The sequence below is a fragment of the Misgurnus anguillicaudatus genome, chromosome 21 (genome assembly GCF_027580225.2).
Source record: "Misgurnus anguillicaudatus chromosome 21, ASM2758022v2, whole genome shotgun sequence".
Classification (NCBI taxonomy): domain Eukaryota; kingdom Metazoa; phylum Chordata; class Actinopteri; order Cypriniformes; family Cobitidae; genus Misgurnus; species Misgurnus anguillicaudatus.
Window position 1 is genome coordinate 15,450,001 of NC_073357.2, and position 5,000 is coordinate 15,455,000.

General features: G+C 47.7%; 19 non-coding genes and 1 pseudogene across 19 annotated transcripts in view; all 20 read left to right on the forward strand.

Annotated features, from left to right (window-relative positions):
- The first annotated feature begins 121 nt into the window (after positions 1-121).
- Positions 122-240, forward strand: LOC141357925 (5S ribosomal RNA). Its single transcript, XR_012364414.1, has one exon. It is a non-coding gene; the product is annotated as a 5S ribosomal RNA (ribosomal RNA).
- A 141-nt stretch (positions 241-381) lies between these two features.
- On the forward strand, positions 382-500 carry LOC141355403 (5S ribosomal RNA). The gene has a single exon (XR_012361834.1). It is a non-coding gene; the product is annotated as a 5S ribosomal RNA (ribosomal RNA).
- A 141-nt stretch (positions 501-641) lies between these two features.
- Positions 642-760, forward strand: LOC141355404 (5S ribosomal RNA). Its single transcript, XR_012361835.1, has one exon. It is a non-coding gene; the product is annotated as a 5S ribosomal RNA (ribosomal RNA).
- A 140-nt stretch (positions 761-900) lies between these two features.
- On the forward strand, positions 901-1,019 carry LOC141355405 (5S ribosomal RNA). The gene has a single exon (XR_012361836.1). It is a non-coding gene; the product is annotated as a 5S ribosomal RNA (ribosomal RNA).
- Positions 1,020-1,148: 129 nt separating this feature from the next.
- LOC141358104 (5S ribosomal RNA) lies at positions 1,149-1,267 on the forward strand. The gene has a single exon (XR_012364593.1). It is a non-coding gene; the product is annotated as a 5S ribosomal RNA (ribosomal RNA).
- Positions 1,268-1,396: 129 nt separating this feature from the next.
- Positions 1,397-1,515, forward strand: LOC141357362 (5S ribosomal RNA). Its single transcript, XR_012363850.1, has one exon. It is a non-coding gene; the product is annotated as a 5S ribosomal RNA (ribosomal RNA).
- A 129-nt stretch (positions 1,516-1,644) lies between these two features.
- On the forward strand, positions 1,645-1,763 carry LOC141357363 (5S ribosomal RNA). The gene has a single exon (XR_012363851.1). It is a non-coding gene; the product is annotated as a 5S ribosomal RNA (ribosomal RNA).
- Positions 1,764-1,904: 141 nt separating this feature from the next.
- Positions 1,905-2,023, forward strand: LOC141357364 (5S ribosomal RNA). The gene has a single exon (XR_012363852.1). It is a non-coding gene; the product is annotated as a 5S ribosomal RNA (ribosomal RNA).
- Positions 2,024-2,151: 128 nt separating this feature from the next.
- LOC141357365 (5S ribosomal RNA) lies at positions 2,152-2,270 on the forward strand. Its single transcript, XR_012363853.1, has one exon. It is a non-coding gene; the product is annotated as a 5S ribosomal RNA (ribosomal RNA).
- Positions 2,271-2,411: 141 nt separating this feature from the next.
- Positions 2,412-2,530, forward strand: LOC141358088 (5S ribosomal RNA). Its single transcript, XR_012364577.1, has one exon. It is a non-coding gene; the product is annotated as a 5S ribosomal RNA (ribosomal RNA).
- A 141-nt stretch (positions 2,531-2,671) lies between these two features.
- On the forward strand, positions 2,672-2,790 carry LOC141358418 (5S ribosomal RNA). The gene has a single exon (XR_012364913.1). It is a non-coding gene; the product is annotated as a 5S ribosomal RNA (ribosomal RNA).
- A 121-nt stretch (positions 2,791-2,911) lies between these two features.
- LOC141353887 (5S ribosomal RNA) lies at positions 2,912-3,030 on the forward strand. The gene has a single exon (XR_012360793.1). It is a non-coding gene; the product is annotated as a 5S ribosomal RNA (ribosomal RNA).
- Positions 3,031-3,171: 141 nt separating this feature from the next.
- On the forward strand, positions 3,172-3,290 carry LOC141358404 (5S ribosomal RNA). The gene has a single exon (XR_012364899.1). It is a non-coding gene; the product is annotated as a 5S ribosomal RNA (ribosomal RNA).
- A 129-nt stretch (positions 3,291-3,419) lies between these two features.
- LOC141355406 (5S ribosomal RNA) lies at positions 3,420-3,538 on the forward strand. The gene has a single exon (XR_012361837.1). It is a non-coding gene; the product is annotated as a 5S ribosomal RNA (ribosomal RNA).
- Positions 3,539-3,679: 141 nt separating this feature from the next.
- LOC141358512 (5S ribosomal RNA) lies at positions 3,680-3,798 on the forward strand. Its single transcript, XR_012365008.1, has one exon. It is a non-coding gene; the product is annotated as a 5S ribosomal RNA (ribosomal RNA).
- A 120-nt stretch (positions 3,799-3,918) lies between these two features.
- Positions 3,919-4,037, forward strand: LOC141355407 (5S ribosomal RNA). The gene has a single exon (XR_012361838.1). It is a non-coding gene; the product is annotated as a 5S ribosomal RNA (ribosomal RNA).
- Positions 4,038-4,166: 129 nt separating this feature from the next.
- LOC141355408 (5S ribosomal RNA) lies at positions 4,167-4,285 on the forward strand. The gene has a single exon (XR_012361839.1). It is a non-coding gene; the product is annotated as a 5S ribosomal RNA (ribosomal RNA).
- Positions 4,286-4,414: 129 nt separating this feature from the next.
- Positions 4,415-4,533, forward strand: LOC141357016 (5S ribosomal RNA). Its single transcript, XR_012363488.1, has one exon. It is a non-coding gene; the product is annotated as a 5S ribosomal RNA (ribosomal RNA).
- A 141-nt stretch (positions 4,534-4,674) lies between these two features.
- Positions 4,675-4,792, forward strand: LOC141354355 (5S ribosomal RNA; annotated as a pseudogene).
- A 128-nt stretch (positions 4,793-4,920) lies between these two features.
- The window catches only part of LOC141357366 (5S ribosomal RNA), a 119-nt gene continuing 39 nt past the window's right edge, over positions 4,921-5,000 (forward strand). The window contains exon 1 of the ribosomal RNA XR_012363854.1: positions 4,921-5,000. This exon is cut by the window's right edge and continues 39 nt beyond it. This is a non-coding gene — a ribosomal RNA (5S ribosomal RNA).

Genomic DNA, 5,000 nt, shown 5'->3' on the forward strand with positions numbered 1-5,000 from the left:
ATTATTTAATTATTTATTCATATAATTTTTTTCCAGAAATGCATCCTTTCTGTAAGCGTTCGCCGATGGCATGGCGTTGCCACATTAGTCTTGAAGTGGCTCTCGAATCGAGTCAGCGCTCGCTTACGGCCACACCACCCTGAGCACGCCCGCTCTCGTCTGATCTCGAAAGCCAAGCAGGGTCGGGCCTGGTTAGTACTTGGATGGGAGACCGCCTGGGAATACCAGGTGCTGTAAGCATTTAATTCTTTATTTATTTAATTATTTAATTATTTATTCATATAATTTTTTTCCAGAAATGCATCCTTTCTGTAAGCGTTCGCCGATGGCATGGCGTTGCCACATTAGTCTTGAAGTGGCTCTCGAATCGAGTCAGTGCTCGCTTACGGCCACACCACCCTGAGCACGCCCGCTCTCGTCTGATCTCGGAAGCCAAGCAGGGTCGGGCCTGGTTAGTACTTGGATGGGAGACCGCCTGGGAATACCAGGTGCTGTAAGCATTTAATTCTTTATTTAATTAATTATTTAATTATTTATTCATATAATTTTTTTCCAGAAATGCATCCTTTCTGTAAGCGTTCGCCGATGGCATGGCGTTGCCACATTAGTCTTGAAGTGGCTCTCGAATCGAGTCAGCGCTCGCTTACGGCCACACCACCCTGAGCACGCCCGCTCTCGTCTGATCTCGGAAGCCAAGCAGGGTCGGGCCTGGTTAGTACTTGGATGGGAGACCGCCTGGGAATACCAGGTGCTGTAAGCATTTAATTCTTTATTTAATTAATTATTTAGTTATTTATTCATATAATTTTTTCCAGAAATGCATCCTTTCTGTAAGCGTTCGCCGATGGCATGGCGTTGCCACATTAGTCTTGAAGTGGCTCTCAAATCGAATCAGCGCTCGCTTACGGCCACACCACCCTGAGCACGCCCGCTCTCGTCTGATCTCGGAAGCCAAGCAGGGTCGGGCCTGGTTAGTACTTGGATGGGAGACCGCCTGGGAATACCAGGTGCTGTAAGCATTTAATTAATTATTTAATTATTTATTCATATAATTTTTTTCCAGAAATGCATCCTTTCTGTAAGCGTTCGCCGATGGCATGGCGTTGCCACATTAGTCTTGAAGTGGCTCTCGAATCGAGTCAGCGCTCGCTTACGGCCACACCACCCTGAGCACGCCCGCTCTCGTCTGATCTCGGATGCCAAGCAGGGTCGGGCCTGGTTAGTACTTGGATGGGAGACCGCCTGGGAATACCAGGTGCTGTAAGCATTTAATTAATTATTTAATTATTTATTCATATAATTTTTTTCCAGAAATGCATCCTTTCTGTAAGCGTTCGCCGATGGCATGGCGTTGCCACATTAGTCTTGAAGTGGCTCTCGAATTGAGTCAGCGCTCGCTTACGGCCACACCACCCTGAGCACGCCCGCTCTCGTCTGATCTCGGAAGCCAAGCAGGGTCGGGCCTGGTTAGTACTTGAATGGGAGACCGCCTGGGAATACCAGGTGCTGTAAGCATTTAATTAATTATTTAATTATTTATTCATATAATTTTTTTCCAGAAATGCATCCTTTCTGTAAGCGTTCGCACATGGCATGGCGTTGCCACATTAGTCTTGAAGTGGCTCTCGAATCGAGTCAGCGCTCGCTTACGGCCACACCACCCTGAGCACGCCCGCTCTCGTCTGATCTCGGAAGCCAAGCAGGGTCGGGCCTGGTTAGTACTTGAATGGGAGACCGCCTGGGAATACCAGGTGCTGTAAGCATTTAATTCTTTATTTAATTAATTATTTAATTATTTATTCATATAATTTTTTTCCAGAAATGCATCCTTTCTGTAAGCGTTCGCCTATGGCATGGCGTTGCCACATTAGTCTTGAAGTGGCTCTCGAATCGAGTCAGCGCTCGCTTACGGCCACACCACCCTGAGCACGCCCGCTCTCGTCTGATCTCGGAAGCCAAGCAGGGTCGGGCCTGGTTAGTACTTGAATGGGAGACCGCCTGGGAATACCAGGTGCTGTAAGCATTTAATTAATTATTTAATTATTTATTCATATAATTTTTTCCAGAAATGCATCCTTTCTGTAAGCGTTTGCACATGGCATGGCGTTGCCACATTAGTCTTGAAGTGGCTCTAGAATCGAGTCAGCGCTCGCTTACGGCCACACCACCCTGAGCACGCCCGCTCTCGTCTGATCTCGGAAGCCAAGCAGGGTCGGGCCTGGTTAGTACTTGAATGGGAGACCGCCTGGGAATACCAGGTGCTGTAAGCATTTAATTCTTTATTTAATTAATTATTTAATTATTTATTCATATAATTTTTTTCCAGAAATGCATCCTTTCTGTAAGCGTTCGCCGATGGCATGGCGTTGCCACATTAGTCTTGAAGTGGCTCTCGAATCGAGTCAGCGCTCGCTTACGGCCACACCACCCTGAGCACGCCCGCTCTCGTCTGATCTCGGAAGCCAAGCAGGGTCGGGCCTGGTTAGTACTTGGATGGGAGACCTTCTGGGAATACCAGGTGCTGTATGCATTTAATTCTTTATTTAATTAATTATTTAATTATTTATTCATATAATTTTTTTCCAGAAATGCATCCTTTCTGTAAGCGTTCGCCTATGGCATGGCGTTGCCACATTAGTCTTGAAGTGGCTCTCGAATCGAGTCAGCGCTCGCTTGCGGCCACACCGTCCTGAGCACGCCCGCTCTCGTCTGATCTCGGAAGCCAAGCAGGGTCGGGCCTGGTTAGTACTTGGATGGGAGACCGCCTGGGAATACCAGGTGCTGTAAGCATTTCTTTAATTATTTATTCATATAATTTTTTTCCAGAAATGCATCCTTTCTGTAAGCGTTCGCCGATGGCATGGCGTTGCCACATTAGTCTTGAAGTGGCTCTCGAATCTGGTCAGCGCTCGCTTACGGCCACACCACCCTGAGCACGCCCGCTCTCGTCTGATCTCGGAAGCCAAGCAGGGTTGGGCCTGGTTAGTACTTGGATGGGAGACCGCCTGGGAATACCAGGTGCTGTAAGCATTTAATTCTTTATTTAATTAATTATTTAATTATTTATTCATATAATTTTTTTCCAGAAATGCATCCTTTCTGTCAGCGTTCGCCGATGGCATGGCGTTGCCACATTAGTCTTGAAGTGGCTCTCGAATCGAGTCAGCGCTCGCTTACGGCCACACCACCCTGAGCACGCCCGCTCTCGTCTGATCTCGGAAGCCAAGCAGGGTCGGGCCTGGTTAGTACTTGGATGGGAGACCGCCTGGGTATACCAGGTGCTGTAAGCATTTAATTAATTATTTAATTATTTGTTCATATAATTTTTTTCCAGAAATGCATCCTTTCTGTAAGCGTTCGCCGATGGCATGGTGTTGCCACATTAGTCTTGAAGTGGTTCTCGAATCGAGTCAGCGCTCGCTTACGGCCACACCACCCTGAGCACGCCCGCTCTCGTCTGATCTCGGAAGCCAAGCAGGGTCGGGCCTGGTTAGTACTTGGATGGGAGACCGCCTGGGAATACCAGGTGCTGTAAGCATTTAATTCTTTATTTAATTAATTATTTAATTATTTATTCATATAATTTTTTTCCAGAAATGCATCCTTTCTGTAAGCGTTCGCCGATGGCATGGCGTTGCCACATTAGTCTTGAAGTGGCTCTCGAATCGGGTCAGCGCTCGCTTACGGCCACACCACCCTGAGCACGCCCGCTCTCGTCTGATCTCGGAAGCCAAGCAGGGTCGGGCCTGGTTAGTACTTGGATGGGAGACCGCCTGGGAATACCAGGTGATGTAAGCATTTAATTAATTATTTATTCATATAATTTTTTCCAGAAATGCATCCTTTCTGTAAGCGTTCGCCGATGGCATGGCGTTGCCACATTAGTCTTGAAGTGGCTCTCGAATCGAATCAGCGCTCGCTTACGGCCACACCACCCTGAGCACGCCCGCTCTCGTCTGATCTCGGAAGCCAAGCAGGGTCGGGCCTGGTTAGTACTTGGATGGGAGACCGCCTGGGAATACCAGGTGCTGTAAGCATTTAATTAATCATTTAATTATTTATTCATATAATTTTTTTCCAGAAATGCATCCTTTCTGTAAGCGTTCGCCGATGGCATGGCGTTGCCACATTAGTCTTGAAGTGGCTCTCGAATCGAGTCAGCGCTCGCTTACGGCCACACCACCCTGAGCACGCCCGCTCTCGTCTGATCTCGGAAGCCAAGCAGGGTCGGGCCTGGTTAGTACTTGGATGGGAGACCGCCTGGGAATACCAGGTGCTGTAAGCATTTAATTAATTATTTAATTATTTATTCATATAATTTTTTTCCAGAAATGCATCCTTTCTGTAAGCGTTCGCACATGGCATGGCGTTGCCACATTAGTCTTGAAGTGGCTCTCGAATCGAGTCAGCGCTCGCTTACGGCCACACCACCCTGAGCACGCCCGCTCTCATCTGATCTCGGAAGCCAAGCAGGGTCGGGCCTGGTTAGTACTTGAATGGGAGACCGCCTGGGAATACCAGGTGCTGTAAGCATTTAATTCTTTATTTAATTAATTATTTAATTATTTATTCATATAATTTTTTTACAGAAATGCATCCTTTCTGTAAGCGTTCGCCGATGGCATGGCGTTGCCACATTAGTCTTGAAGTGGCTCTCGAATCGAGTCAGCGCTCGGTTACGGCCACACCACCCTGAGCACGCCCGCTCTCGTCTGTCTCGGAAGCCAAGCAGGGTCGGGCCTGGTTAGTACTTGAATGGGAGACCGCCTGGGAATACCAGGTGCTGTAAGCATTTAATTAATTATTTAATTATTTATTCATATAATTTTTTCCAGAAATGCATCCTTTCTGTAAGCGTTCGCACATGGCATGGCGTTGCCACATTAGTCTTGAAGTGGCTCTCGAATCGAGTCAGCGCTCGCTTACGGCCACACCACCCTGAGCACGCCCGCTCTCGTCTGATCTCGGAAGCCAAGCAGGGTCGGGCCTGGTTAGTACTT